The sequence below is a fragment of the Lathamus discolor genome, chromosome W, assembly GCF_037157495.1.
Source record: "Lathamus discolor isolate bLatDis1 chromosome W, bLatDis1.hap1, whole genome shotgun sequence".
NCBI classification, from domain to species: Eukaryota; Metazoa; Chordata; class Aves; order Psittaciformes; family Psittacidae; genus Lathamus; species Lathamus discolor.
This window is the reverse complement of record NC_088908.1, coordinates 24,392,893-24,407,209: the sequence shown is the minus strand read 5'-3', so window position 1 is coordinate 24,407,209 and position 14,317 is coordinate 24,392,893. Positions and strand designations below refer to the sequence as shown.

At 43.6% G+C, this 14,317-nt stretch overlaps 1 long non-coding RNA gene across 1 annotated transcript; it reads right to left on the bottom strand.

Moving 5' to 3' along the window:
* Positions 1–10,684: 10,684 nt before the first annotated feature.
* On the bottom strand, positions 10,685–13,216 carry LOC136004414 (uncharacterized). The gene is made up of 3 exons (XR_010608452.1): positions 13,169–13,216; positions 12,205–12,265; positions 10,685–11,478 (listed from the first exon to the last, which is right to left on the bottom strand). It is a non-coding gene; the product is annotated as an uncharacterized LOC136004414 (long non-coding RNA).
* Positions 13,217–14,317: the final 1,101 nt, after the last annotated feature.

The following is a 14,317-nucleotide window of genomic DNA, read 5'->3' as shown; positions in this document are numbered from 1 at the left end:
GTTCTGAGTTACTGGCTGGGCTTAAACCACAACAATTGGTAAGAACGTGAAACTGAAATACTGTACGCTCCCTTTCAAAGATCCTTTATAAGTGATGTTATGTACTGGAATAGTGCATGTTAGATTTTCAGTGTTTTTAAATACACACTGCAGTCGCACCTGTTAATTGTCAGCACATGACTGCTAAGTTTCCTGCAAGTTTTTCCTCCAGGGTAAAAATGTTAAGGAGTCTTAGTTCTGAACTGTAAGTAGAGCACTAACTGGATACAACACTGTAAAATTTTAGAACTCCAAGCAGAGAGTAAAAAACCCCAACAAAACAACCCCCTCTCCTCCCAAACCTAGAAAACATCCAGATATATAAATGGCAACATGATTACTGTTGAGGATTTATTCAATGTTAATATGTGAAAGTTGAAGTAGCATTACACTTAAAAATGTACTATAAATGAATTATGATCTAATATGCATGAATTTGCATCTCAAAGCAGTGTGTGTGGAGGAGTATTTTGTTCTTTCTACTTCAGTCCACAGGGTGTGCTTGCAGCTCTGTTTACCATGCTTTCTTGCAGTTATGGTTATCATTCATCTGAGCTCTGCTACTCCCCACCTTGCAATCTTGCCTAAATCCTCGAGTACAGCAATTCTAGGATAAAGTATTGCTCATCGTTCACTGGAAGACACAGTTGCTCATTATGTGTCAATATGTTTCTTCAGTTATATTGCAGTTGCTGGTGACACACTAATATAGTGGTAACTGTCCTATGTAAATGTAGTCCATCCTGAACAGCCTTTTAATGTTTGATCTTAAGTAATGCTGCCTGTTTATGATTAAAACCAGTAAGCTAATGGAATCAATTATCTGTCAAATATCCAGTATGTCCCTGTTTATTGCAACTTCCCTCAGAAGCTGTTAGTGTAGGCTTTCTACAGTAACATTAGTAGTAGCAACACTGCTTGTATTCACAAAGTTTTGCACAACTTTGCTAAATTCTGTGCTTTGCAAATAAACAGCAAAACCTGTCTGAATTTCTCCCATTCCTCAGGTCCCTAAACCAATTTAGTCCACACTGACAATGCTTGCTGGTCTGGTCAGGAATGTGAAGTACAACACTTAAACAACCTGGCTGCACCTCAGTTATCTGGCTCCTCACTACTGTGTTCTGAATGTTGACTCTTTGACAGGGAGCAGTTAGAATATACATACTGATATTATGAAGGGTGTATGATGTTTCACTTATCATTCATCTGTCTCTGTGCTGTGCAGCTGATTCTAATGATCAAGCAAAACCAGTTCATTATACAGGGCTCAGTACAAGTACTAGAGTCCTTAAGTAAGCTGTTACTTGGGAAACCTTTTAGAGTTCAGTCTGGGAAGATGGTGAGGAAGACGAGGACACTTTGAAGGGACCAGGGAAATGAGAAGGTAGGACAAAGAAGTCATTACCTTTAACAGAATGCATTCTAATTCTTAGTTTTAACGTCTGTAAAATGTGTGTGGTGATAATTAGCAATGATTTTACAATGCTTTAAAAATAAAGTCATTTCTGATGATGCGAAGGGTTAACCCGATGTACAGGGGGGGTAGGTCAAGCCGCTTGCTTAACAGTGTTACTGCTTGCTCATTCTTATTGTACTTGCAATGTACAAGGGGGTAGGTCAAGCCGCTTGCTTAACAATGTTACTACTCGTTCATGCTTATCGTACTCACCGTGTATGCTAGAACAAGATATAAGGACATAGCTATTGTTAAGAAGTAGGGACTGTGACTTGATTCCCATCCTTTGGACGCCTAGGCTGGCTGAAATTGGCTCTGCGCTTTGGACAATGACCAAGCCTCCAGGGAGCATGCGTAACGACGAGGAGTGAAAAGTTCAGGCTCGAGGAAGACTCATTTACTTCATCTTGAGACCCTCGCCCATGACCACTAGGAGGCACTGCGCAGGCGCAAAGGACTTCTTAGCTCATAATATGAAGCAGGGATAGGACATGAATACGTATAGGCATGTTGTGCAACCTCATGCATATATATAACTTTAGAGAATAAATGTAAAAGGAAACGATGCTGAGGTGCGCATGTTTTTGGAGGAGCTATCCCCCATGCGCCTCAGTGCTGAATAAAAGCATACCTACTTTACAACTTTAACGAGCTGTGGAGTCTATCTGTGCATCACTGATAGCTTTCTTTTAGGAACTCATCAGATTAAGTGATACATAGATATGGACAACAAATCTAAATATATTACTGTGGTTCTGTTCTTGTTTCTGATATATTTGTTTATTGTTCACTAACAGTAACTAGTAATGTGAATAAATCATTTATATTAAAATATAAATTTCCTGGTTGCTGAATCTTAGTACAAAAACATTTCTAATTCTTACATGAAATTCTACTCTTGTGAAGAGCTGACACAGGGTCATTACACCCAGCTCCTCTCTGCAGGCTAAGGAGGAAAAATACATTTTACTTATTTAAAACCAAAGTATTTGAACATCAGTATGTGAAAATTTTTAAAGCATAGACAAAACCACAGCCAATATTGGGTGCTTTTGAAGTACCCTGCAGTGAAGTTCACTGAAATGTTGCTTTCGACATTTTTCTACAGGGCTTCTGTGTATACCTGCTGCTTGCTCATTGGGCAGGCAACTTGTCTGCTGTCATGTGGATTAAGAATACTATGCAGTTCTTTGGCCAGCCAAATGAATGTATGTATGTTGATTTATCTTTAAAGAGGTGAATACACACTGGATTTTAAAGCTTTAAGAGTTTTGATTCCAAGAAGTAGCTTTACTTTATCTTTTATTCTCTCATCTGCAAAATGGAACCAGTAACTACCTTCTGCAGCACTGAAGCAAGGATTTGTTAGCATTTGATAGCCATTTTGCAAGTTATGGTAGTGTTTACACAGATGTGTTAATGAGGTGTTGGTATGTTAAAGACCGTGCTTTCAGAAGTCACACATTTTAGTATCAAGATGTAGGGTGAGGAAAAAACTGTGAAAGAGGGTAAGTATGATGACTTCACCTTCTGACTTGTTCTTTTCACTGTGAAAGCAGAAACTAAGGTGGGAGGTTTCTGAGGAGACTGGTGGTGTCCCATCCTGGACACAATATCCAGGCAGCTTTACAAAGATTGTGACAGTTCTGCATTTTGCGCTCTGCAGGTTTGTGTGTGGGGTGTTCTTCTCCTGGTTCTTGTTATTTTTGTTAAGAATGTCTAGATTCTACACCATCCATCCCTTCTCCTCCCATGATTGTGCAAAGTCATTACTTCTAACAGGTTCCGATTTGAGCCTTCATCATCTAGCAACCAGGCCTCGATTTTTAGTGAAAAGACAGCCTCTTCCTGTTCATAGGAATACCTCTGATTTCATTTCTTTCTTCACCTGTTCTACGTCATCTCACATAACTGACAAAAGACATAGCTCCTTTTCATCTCCCAGCATAAATACTTCTCTTGTGGTTTAAGTTCAGCCAGTAACACAGAACCACACAGCCGCTTACTCACTCCCCCACTTCATCCCCCCTCTGCTCCAGGAGGGATGGGGAGGAGAATCAAAAGAATGTAAATATCACAGGTTGAGATAAGAATAGTCCAGTAACTAAGGTATAATACAAAACTACTACTGCTACCACCAAAAATAATAATGATAAGGGAAATAGCAAGGGGAGAGAATACAATTGCTCACCAACTGCCGAACGATACCCAGCCCGACCCAAGCAGTGATCTGGGCCCTCTGGGTAATTGCCCCCAGTTTATATACTGGGCACGACATGCTCTGGTATGGAAAACCCCTTTGGCTAGTTGGGGTCAGGTGTCCTGTCTCTGCTTCTTCCCGGCTTCCCTTCCTCCTTGATTGGAGTAAACATTACTTTGCAACAACTAAAAACATACGTGTTATCAGCATTGTTCTCAGGCTAAAGTTGAAAACACAACACTACACCAGCTACTAAGAAGGAGAAAAATGACTGCAACAACAGAGCCCAGAACAGTATCCACACCTTCTTACATATTATTCATCTCATGAACAGATCCCAAAACCTATGAAGTTGCTGAATTCATCCAGTCGATGATGTCAGGCTCCATCTCTTGTAACAGTCTTTCAGGGCAGGAGAGACTGTGTGTAGTGTGCTTGCTGATGGCACACCAAACTTCTCTGGTCACTGCTGAGTTCGTCTGGTTTCATCAAAGTTCATTATTTGCTGGGGTGATGATTGGAGGGAAGTCAAGGTCAGATGATGGTGACCTGAGGACAGTTCTGCTGATACAGCTGCTGGCTATTCCCATGAATTTATTCTCCGCTGATGAACATAACAGCACATATCTTCTTTTCAAAGCGCAGAGCGGTGGAGATGGGCATCTAGCTGGTAAGCTATAGAAGTGTTCTATAGCAGGCAATAGCATATAATCGAGTTCATTAGCTGATTTCCCCCAAAAATTAAATTCCCTTGAGGTACACATCAGACTTCCCCATCTTCCTGCCTTACCCACCATGTATATCTGAGTCCCTGAGAAAAAGCAATCCCATGAGTGAGTTTGCCTTTACCTGAAGGAGAAATAACCCAGACTGTCTTCCCCAGCAATGTGTGCCAAAGGAACTTTATCCCCTTCTACAGTATGTAAAAGTTCTCATTGGGCTGGGCCAGCCCTGTTGTCAGATCCTCTAGTGTTGACGAACCAGGTGGCTTTTGGTAAATGTTTATCCCAATGTTTGAAAGTCCCACCACCCATTGCTGTCAGTGTAGTTTTTAACAGCCCATTGTACCATTCAGTTTTCCCAGAGGCTGGTTCATAGTAGGGGATGTGATATACCCACTCAATGCCATGCTCTTTGGCACAAGTGCCTATATGGTTGTTCTGGAAATGAGTACCATTGTCTGACTCAGTTCTCTCCGGGGCGATGTGTCACCACAAGATTTGCTTCTCAAGGCCCAGAACAGTGTTCTGAGCAGTGGTGTGGAGCACAGTGTATGCTTCCAGCCATCCGGTGGTTGCTTCCACCATGGTAAGCACATGGCGCTTGCCTTGGTGGGTTGCTGGGAGTGTGATATAGTCAATATGCCAGGTCTCCCCATATTTGTACTTCAGCCATCGTCCTCCATACCTGAGAGGCTTTAACCTCTTTACTTGCTTAATTGCAGCACTTTTCACATTTGTGAATAACCTGGGCAACAGTGTCCATTGTTAAGTCCACAACTTGATCATGAGCCCATCTATATGGTGCATCTCTGCCTTGATGGCCTGAGGTGTCACAGGCCCACCAGGCCAAAAATAATTCACCCCTATGTTGCCAATCTAAATCTATCTGAGCCGCTTCAACCTTAGCAGCTTTATCCACTTGTTGGTTGTTCTGATGTTCCTCAGTGGCCCGACTCTTGAGTACATGAGCATCTACATGGTGCATCTTCACCTGATTCTGCACCCGGGCAGCGATATCTTGCGACAGTGCAGCAGCCCAGATGGGTTTACCACTGTGTTGCCAGTTGCTCTGCTTCTATCGCTGCAAGCACCCCCACAGGGCATTTGCACCATCCATGAGTCAGTGTAGAGATAAAGTACTGGCCACTTTTCTCATTCAGCAATGTCCAAGGCCAGCTGGATGGCTTTCACCTCGGCAAACTGACTTGATTCACCCTCTCCTTCAGCAATTTCTGCAACTTGCTGCAGGGGAATCCACACAGCTGCCTTCCATCTCCAATGCTTTCCCACAATACAGCAGGACCCACCAGTAAACAAGGCATATTGCTTCTCACTTTCTGACAGTTTGTTATATGGTGGGGCCTCTTCAGCACGCATCACCTCCTCCTCTGGTGACATTCCAAAATCTTTGCCCTCTGGCCAGTCCATGATGACTTCCAGAATTCCTGGACGACTGGTATTTCCTATTCGAACTCATTGTGTAATTAGTGCGCCCCACTTACTCCATCTAGCATTGGTTGCATGATGTGTAGAGGAGACCCTGCCTTCGAACATCCAGCTCAGTACGAGCAACCGGGGTACCAGGAGGAGCTGTGCTTCAGTGCCAATCACTTCTGAAGCAGCTTGAACCCTTTCATAGGTTGCCAGTATCTCTTTTCCAGTTGGGGTTTAGCTGGCCTCAGATCCTCTGTATCCCTGACTCCAAAAGCCGAGGGGTAGACCTCGACTCTCCCCTGGAGTTTTCTGCCAGAGGCTCCAGGTAGGACGATTCTCCCCGGCAGCGGTGTAGAGCACATTTTTTACATCTGGCCCCATCCAGACTGGTCCAAGGGCTAGTGCATGAATTCTCTCTCATTCAGTTTGTTCAAAGGCTTGTTGTTGCTCAGGGCTCCATTTGAAATAATACTTCTTTCAGGTCACATGATAGAGAGGTCTTACAATCAGACTGTAATTTGGGATGCGCATTCTCCAGAACCCCACAACCCCATGCAGAACCGCTTTGCTGTCCTACAGGAGACTAACGAGGAAACGCACTTGCACCACAAAGAGACGGATTATGCATGGGTAAAGATCTCTATTGGCGCTACAAAGAAAAAGCGGTGGGTTGTAGTAATAGGGGACTCTACTTTGAAAGGGATGGAAGCACTCGTCTGTCGGCCTGACCCCGTCTCGAGGGAGGTGTGCTGCCTACCAGGGGCACGGATCAGGGATGTTACAGAGAGGCTGCCTGCTCTAGTAAGTTCCACAGACTATTACCTGCTCCTGGTGATCCATGTGGGTGGTAGGGATATAGGTAGTAGTAGACTGGGGACCATAAAGAAAGACTACAGAGCCCTGGGAGAGGTGGTTAGGGGCTCCGGTGCTCAGAGAGTCTTTTCGTCAATTCTCCAGGACACAGGGGAGGACGAAGACAAAGCTAGGAGGACTGGCCAGGTTAATAAATGGTTAAAAGGGTGGTGTCATAGTCAGGGGTTTGGGTATTCAGAACATGAGACTCAATTTGGGAAGCCAGGTCTACTGGGGGCTGGTGGAGCTGGTCTGACAATGAAGGTAAAGAGTGGTTTTGGTAGGAAGGTTGCCAGGCTTGGTTGCCAGGCAGGTGCCTATGTCTTGAACATAGGACTGAAGTTAGTAGGCCAGGTCTACTGGGGGCTGGTGGAGCTGCTCTGGTAAAGAAGGGGAAGAACAGTTTTGGTAGGAGGCTTGCCAGACTGGTCAAGGAGGCTTTAAACTAGATGTGTTGGGGGAGTGGGGCATCATTCCATCCCAACACACCCAGTCAGTTGCCAACACCTATAATAAATGATCGGAACAATGTACATACATTCCGGCTGCTCCAGCCAACGAGCCGGCTTCAATTGGAGCTCGTCTCAGATGCCTCTATACAAACGCCCGTAGCATGGGAAACAAACAAGAGGAATTAGAGATGTGTGCACATCTACGGGGGTATGATATAATAGGCATCACAGAAACATAGTGGGATGGCTCCTATGACTGGAGTGTTGGAATGGAGGGTTACAGGCTCTTTAGAAAAGACAGGCCAGGCAGGCAGGGAGGGGTAGTTGCCCTTTATGTTAAGGATAGGCTGGAGAGTATGGAACTATGTCTGGGGACAGATGAGCAGTTTACAGAGAGTTTGTGGGTCAGGGTTAAAGGGAAAACAGCCATGGGAGACATTACTGTGGGGATCTGTTACAGGCCGCCTGATCAAGCAGAACCTGTGGATGAAGCACTCCACAGACAGACAGGAAAAGCCTCACGCTCGCAGGCCCTTGAACTCATGGGGGATTTCAACCAACCTGACATCTGTTGGAACGATGGCACTGCATGGCACAAGCAATCCAGGAGGATCCTCGATTGTGTGGAAGACAACTTCCTTCTGCAATTAATAGAGGAGCCGACAAGGAGAGGTGCCATGCTTGACCTTGTGCTCACCAACAGGGAAGGGCTTGTTGAGAATGTGGTACTCCAGGGCAGACTTGGATGCAGTGATCACGAGATGGTCGAATTTGAGATCCCCAGGACAGTGAGAAGAGCGTGTAGCAAGCTCACTGCCCTGGACTTCAAAAGAGCAGACTTTGGCCTCTTCAGGAGCCTGCTTAGTAAGGTTACATGGGATATAGCCCTGGAGGGCAGGGGGGCCCAAGACTGTTGGTTGATATTCAAGGATCACCTGCTACAAGCTCAGGAGTGCTGCATCCCAACTAGAAGGAAGTGCAGCAGGAGGGCCAAGAGACCTCCTTGGATGGATAAGGAGCTGCTGAGGAAACTTCGAGGGAAAAAAGAGGCTTATAAAAGGTGGAAGCAAGGACAGGCAGCCTGGGTAGAGTACAGGGATGTTGTCCGGGAAGCTAGAGACCAGGTTAGGAAGGCTAAGGCCCAGTTAGAATTAAACCTAGCCAGGGATGGGAAAGATAACAGGAAGGGATTCTACAGGTACGTAGCAAACAAAAAACAGACTAGGGACAACATAGGCCCCCTGAGGAAGCTTTTGGGAGAACTGGCTACACAGGATTTGGAGAAGGCTGAAGTTCTGAATGACTTCTTTGCCTCGGTCTTCACTGGCAAAGGCTCTGACTGCACCACCCAGGTCTTAGAATGTAGACGCAGGGACTGTGAGAATGAAGACCTTGGGCCCACTGTAGGAGAGGATCTGGTTCGAGACCATCTTCAAAATCTGAAAGCGCACAAGTCCGTGGGAACTGATGGAATCCATCCGCGGGTCCTGAAGGAGCTGGCGAATGAAGTGGCTAAGCCACTGGCCATTGTATTTGAAAAATCATGGCGGTCAGGTGAAGTTCCCGATGACTGGAAAAAGGGAAATATAACCCCCATTTTCAAGAAGGGGAAAATGGAAGACCCGGGGAATTACAGACCAGTCAGTCTCACCTCTGTGCCTGGTAAAATCTTGGAGCACATTCTCCTGGATGGCATGCTAAGGCACATGAAAAACAACAAGGTCCTTGGTGACAGCCAGCATGGCTTCACTAAGGGCAAATCCTGCCTGACCAATCTGGTGGCCTTCTATGATGGGGCTACAGAATTGATGGATAAGGGTAAAGCAGTTGATGTCATCTACCTGGACTTGTGCAAAGCGTTTGACACTGTCCCACACAACATCCTTCTCTCTAAATTGGAGAGACATCAATTTGATAGATGGACCACTTGGTGGATAAAGAACTGGCTGGAAGGACGCACACAAAGTGTTGCGGTTAATGGCTCAGTGTCCAGCTGGAGACCAGTAACGAGTGGTGTCCCTCAGGGATTGGTGTTGGGACCAATCTTGTTCAACATTTTTGTTGGTGACATGGATAGTGGTATTGAGTGTGTTTCCCGATGACACCAAGCTGTGTGGTTCGGTTGATATGCTGGAGGGAAGGAATGCTGAGAGACCTTGACATGCTTGTGAGGTGGGCTGATGCCAACCTTATGAAGTTTAACCATGCCAAGTGCAAGGTCCTACACCTGGGCCGGAGCAATCCCAGGCACAGCTACAGGTTGGGCAGAGAAGAGATTCAGAGCATCCCTGTGGAGAAGGACTTGGGGGTGCTGGTCGATGAGAAAATGAACATGAGCCAGCAGTGAGTGCTCGCAGCCCAGAAAGCAAACCGTACCCTGGACTGCATCAAAAGGAGCTTGACCAGCAGGTCGATGGAGGTGATACTGCCCCTCTACTCTGCTCTCATGAGACCTCACCTGGAGTATTGTGTACAGTTCTGGTGTCCTAAACATAAAAAGGACATGGAACTATTGGAACAAGTCCAGAGGAGGGCCACGAGGATGATCAGGGGACTGGAGCACCTCCTGTATGAAGATGATAGGCTGAGGAAGTTGGGGCTGTTCAGCCTGGAGAAGAGAAGGCTTTGTGGAGACCTCCTAGCAGCCTTCCAGTCCCTGAAGGGGGCCTATAAGGATGCTGGGGAGGGACTCTTCATTAGGGACTGTAGTGACAGGACAAGGGGTAATGGGTTAAAACTTAAACAGGGAAATTTTAGATTGGGTATAAGAAGAAATTCTTTCCTGTTAGGGTGGTGAGGCCCTGGAGTGGTTTGCCCAGGGAGGTTGTGAGTGCTCCATCCCTGGCGGTGTTCAAGGCCAGGTTGGATGAAGCCTTGGGTGGGATGGTTTAGTGTGAGGTGTCCCTGCCCATGTCAGGGGCATTGGAACTAGATGATCTTGAGGTCCTTTCCGACCCTAACTATTCTATAATTCTACGATTCTATTTTAGTCACTTAGTAAATCAATCAGTAAATAAATTACATATTTCACATGAAAATGTGGTATATAGATTCTGCAAATGAACCTTTTAATGAATGTTACTAAGGTGAAAAGTATTTTCCAGACATATTTTAAGTGCAGCTCTAAAGGTTTTTTAATGCTTTAATGGAATATTTTCGCATAGTAGAAGTCCACCTGTGTTTAGAAATAAACCGATCCATTGCCTAACTGGTTTCTGGAAACATTTTTCATTATTTTATTGTCAGATGCTATATATATATGTATAGCCTCTTCACTGGGATCTCAAAAGAATTGCTTATGTTGAGTCAGGCAAAAATAAAAATCTAAACAGGAATCCTAGATGGGGAAAGTAGGGAAAATGAGCAGTTGTTTTCCTCATCTTCTTCATTTACTCTCACGACTTCAAATGAGATGGATGAATGAATAAAACAAGGGGATAAAATAACATTTCTTTTTTTATTATTGTATATCACATAGGAAACTGTAAACATCCATGGATTTTTATGATTATTATTGTTTCACAAAGAAAAGGGAATTTTAACTCTTTCTTTTGCTGTAGTGTAATGTGCAAAACATAAGAGAAAATTAAACTAAATGGTGGCATAGCTGTTAACAATGCTTTCCCATTTGCAAACCCTTTCGCTAGCCATTCAGATATGAAATCTACTATATGACAGCATTATCCCCAAGTATTTCACCTTCATAAAAACAGATCTAGAAGAACATGTGTCCTGGCTTAGCTGAATCTGTTTGGCAGACTGTTTAGCAACGGGGAGGGGGAAATCTATATGTAATTTTCAGTAGTATTAAGAAACTTACAATGCCCTGCCATGTCTAGGTCACAGTATCCTAGGGGAAAAGTAAAACACAGAAATGTATGACAAAACCAGATGAAAGTTAGAGAGCAGATAAGTTACAATATAAAGCAGGCACAAGTTTAATAAAAGCAGATGATGGTTTTACAGTCCTGTAGTCAAAATAAAGGAAGGTATAAAGGCAACTAGGATTCCTTGCCTCAAAAATTTGGAAATAAGCATGGCAGAATTTTGATAATATCAACAATTGGGAATAAAAGATATTTTAAATCTTTTGTTCTGATCCAAACAACAGAAAGGCACCCTAATAAGCATGTTTGATTTATTTTTTAAGGTCATTTCTGTGTAGGTAATCATCATGGTTTTTTGTTTGTTTTTTTTTCTTATTCTATATTTATTACTAATGATATATAATTTTTACAATGCATACTGCAGATCCTTGAGTCTATCAGTGAAATGTGGTACCGATCCTCTTTAGTGTTTCACTTCAGTTTTGTAATCGATCTGTAAAAGGATTTTACAGAGGAACCTTTGTAAATAACAATAGCAATCACTTGTTTTTCATCTTAAAAGCCATTAGGAATGAAAAGTTCGGTCTTTGCTGGATTTGTTGGATGACCAGATAATTAAAAACATGTTAACATATTGCTAGACTCCTATCCCAGCATTACACCTGCCAGGGAAGCAGAGCCATATACGTGGCAGACCTATACGTGGCAGAAAGGGTAAACATTTACTCACAAAACAAGGGAAAATTGCATGAAAAGAGCCCTTCTCAAAGCTGCCCTCCTGAGGGGCCTGTAGAAGGGGTGTGTTGGAGGTTTTGCATGGCTCAGCTTCGCTTTTGTTTAGAAACTCTGTGAACCCCTTTGCAGTAAGAATATTTTGAGCTTCAACAAAAAAATATGACTAGTAGGGAAGTTGTGTGCATTTTAGACTCCAAAGTACAGGCTCCGTGGCTTTGCAGGAAGTTTCTACCTTCCGATACAACACTTTCCCATGCTCGCTCTAACTATAGCTAAGAAGCCCAGCAGTAACTTTTCCACAATCAGAATAGCAACTACATCACGGTGACACTTGGTGAAGAGCTGCTTCCAGGAGCTCTCCAATGCTAAAGCTCAGGACAACAGACTGTTCAGTGACAATGCAAAATATTTATTGTAGGTACTGTTTAAGTCAGGATTTTGACTTCTGTATTATTAATTAATGATAGAAGAAGTTTCTGCTTACCTGATTGTTGGGGTATCGGACCAACACAGGTTGTAGAGGGACTTCTGTGGAACAAAGGCATCTGCAACCACAAATTAGAATTGACTGTTAAAACTAAGCTTAATATAGTAGTTGGGAGTTTTAAGTGATTCATGTAAGACATGGTATCTGGAAGGAGTAATTTTTAAAAAGGCAAGAAGTATGGGAAATGCTCTTTTGGTTGCAAGGTTTCGTTATTTTTAATCAGCAGCGCAACTAGCAAAATGTTGTGACACAAAAGGGTTAGTCTCCATTTCAAGGAGAAAGCTGTCTGTTGAAACTCATTTTCTATGTATTATCTCCCTACTGATTTGCATTCATTTCAAAGGATTCGATGCTCACAGGGTTCTTGAGCATTTCCTGAACCCTTCTCTGTTTTGATCATCTTCCTAAGTGTACAGCAGTAAGAAAGGAGAGCAACACGGCTTTAGCTAAAGTGCAGCACAACAATCTAATGATCAATGATGCTATCAAGTACCTTTCTGACTTAAATACAATTTACTGGCCTCCCTTGCTAAGGATTGCGCAAAAAGATTTCGTAACTTAGTTGCTAAGTCTTGCATGGCAAAATTTACAGGAATCTAAGATAGTATAACTGTAAGCTGAGCTAAAAGAACATAAGTAGCATGTATTTTATCTAAAAATTTCATAATCACAGTCAATTTTCTGGGTAAATAAATTAGATGAAATCTGTACCCAGAAAATAATCAAACAAATAACCATATACATCATAGGTATTTTGCATCTTACAAAATACCAAAAATCAAAATAAGCAAACTGACTAGTATAAAACAGTGAGTTTACTGCCACTGAATGTTTCGTAATGTAAGACATTACTGCAGTGCTGTTGTGGATGATGTACCTGCAGATGTATAGACCTTACTAGAACTACCAAATTAATGTTTCACACATTATTATCCAATAACGATGTGACAAAATCTCTCACCTTGTTTAAATGTGATCAAGTGTCCTGGGTTCAGGAGTAGCAGTCATTTTTCTCCTTCTTAGTAGCTGGTGCAGTGCTGTGTTTTTGACTTTCACCTGGGAACAGCGCTGATAACACCTATGTTTTTAGTTGTTGCGCAGTAATTTTTACTCTGACCAAGGACTTTGTGAGTCTCATGCTCTGCCAGGGAGGAAGGGAAGCCGGGAGGAAGCAGAGACAGGACACCTGACCCAAACTAGCCAAAGAGGTATTCCATACCACAGCACGTTATGACCAGTATATAAACTGGGGGCAGCTACCCAGAAGGGCTAGATCACTGCTCGGATTGGACTGGGTATCAGTCGGTGGGTGGTGAATGGTTGCATTCTCTTCCCTTATTTCCCTTATCATTATTATTATTGGTGGTAGCAGTAGTGGGTTTGTGTTAGACCTTAGTTACTGGACTGTGCTTATCTCAGCCCGTGGGAGTTACATTCCTTCGAATCTCCTCCCCATCTCTCCAGGAGCAGGGGGAGGAAGAGGGAGGGGAGGTTGCGAGTGGCTGCGTGGTTCTGGGTTGCCGGCTGGGCTTAAACCACGACAGTTCTTTTTGGCACCCAACGTGGGGCACGAAGGGTTGAGATACTGAAAGATCTGACTGGAGTGTGTCTATTAGCATTTGTGATAAGCATTTATTGTTTTGGATTAATAGTCACTGGTCACAATGCTAATTTATTGGCTCTCAAAGTTGTTGCTCTTGATCTTGGACTTTCAGCATGTGGTACATTACAGCCGGTATTTGCTGTGTTAGTGTTTATCAGCTGGGGGCCTTGGGCTAAGGTTCTTGCTTCATTGTACTTTATGGTAATGACTTTTAATACAATAGACTCATTGATCATGAAACTGGTCTGGCTTGTGTTCCCAGTGTGGTCACCACCTCTATACTTTGGGAGGTATATAATAGAAGTGCTTAGCAATTACACATGCTTTTCCCCCTCCTTGGGTGGTCAACCTGTGAAGGAGACATTCCCTCACCTTCCCAGCCACGCCCCGAGACCATTTACAGCATCCTTTGAGAGTTCTGAAGGTTTTGAATCGCCTTTGCATACCCTTGAGACCTGTGTGCTGATTATGATGGGGACCACCACGTTGCAGCGCATACAGAGTGCG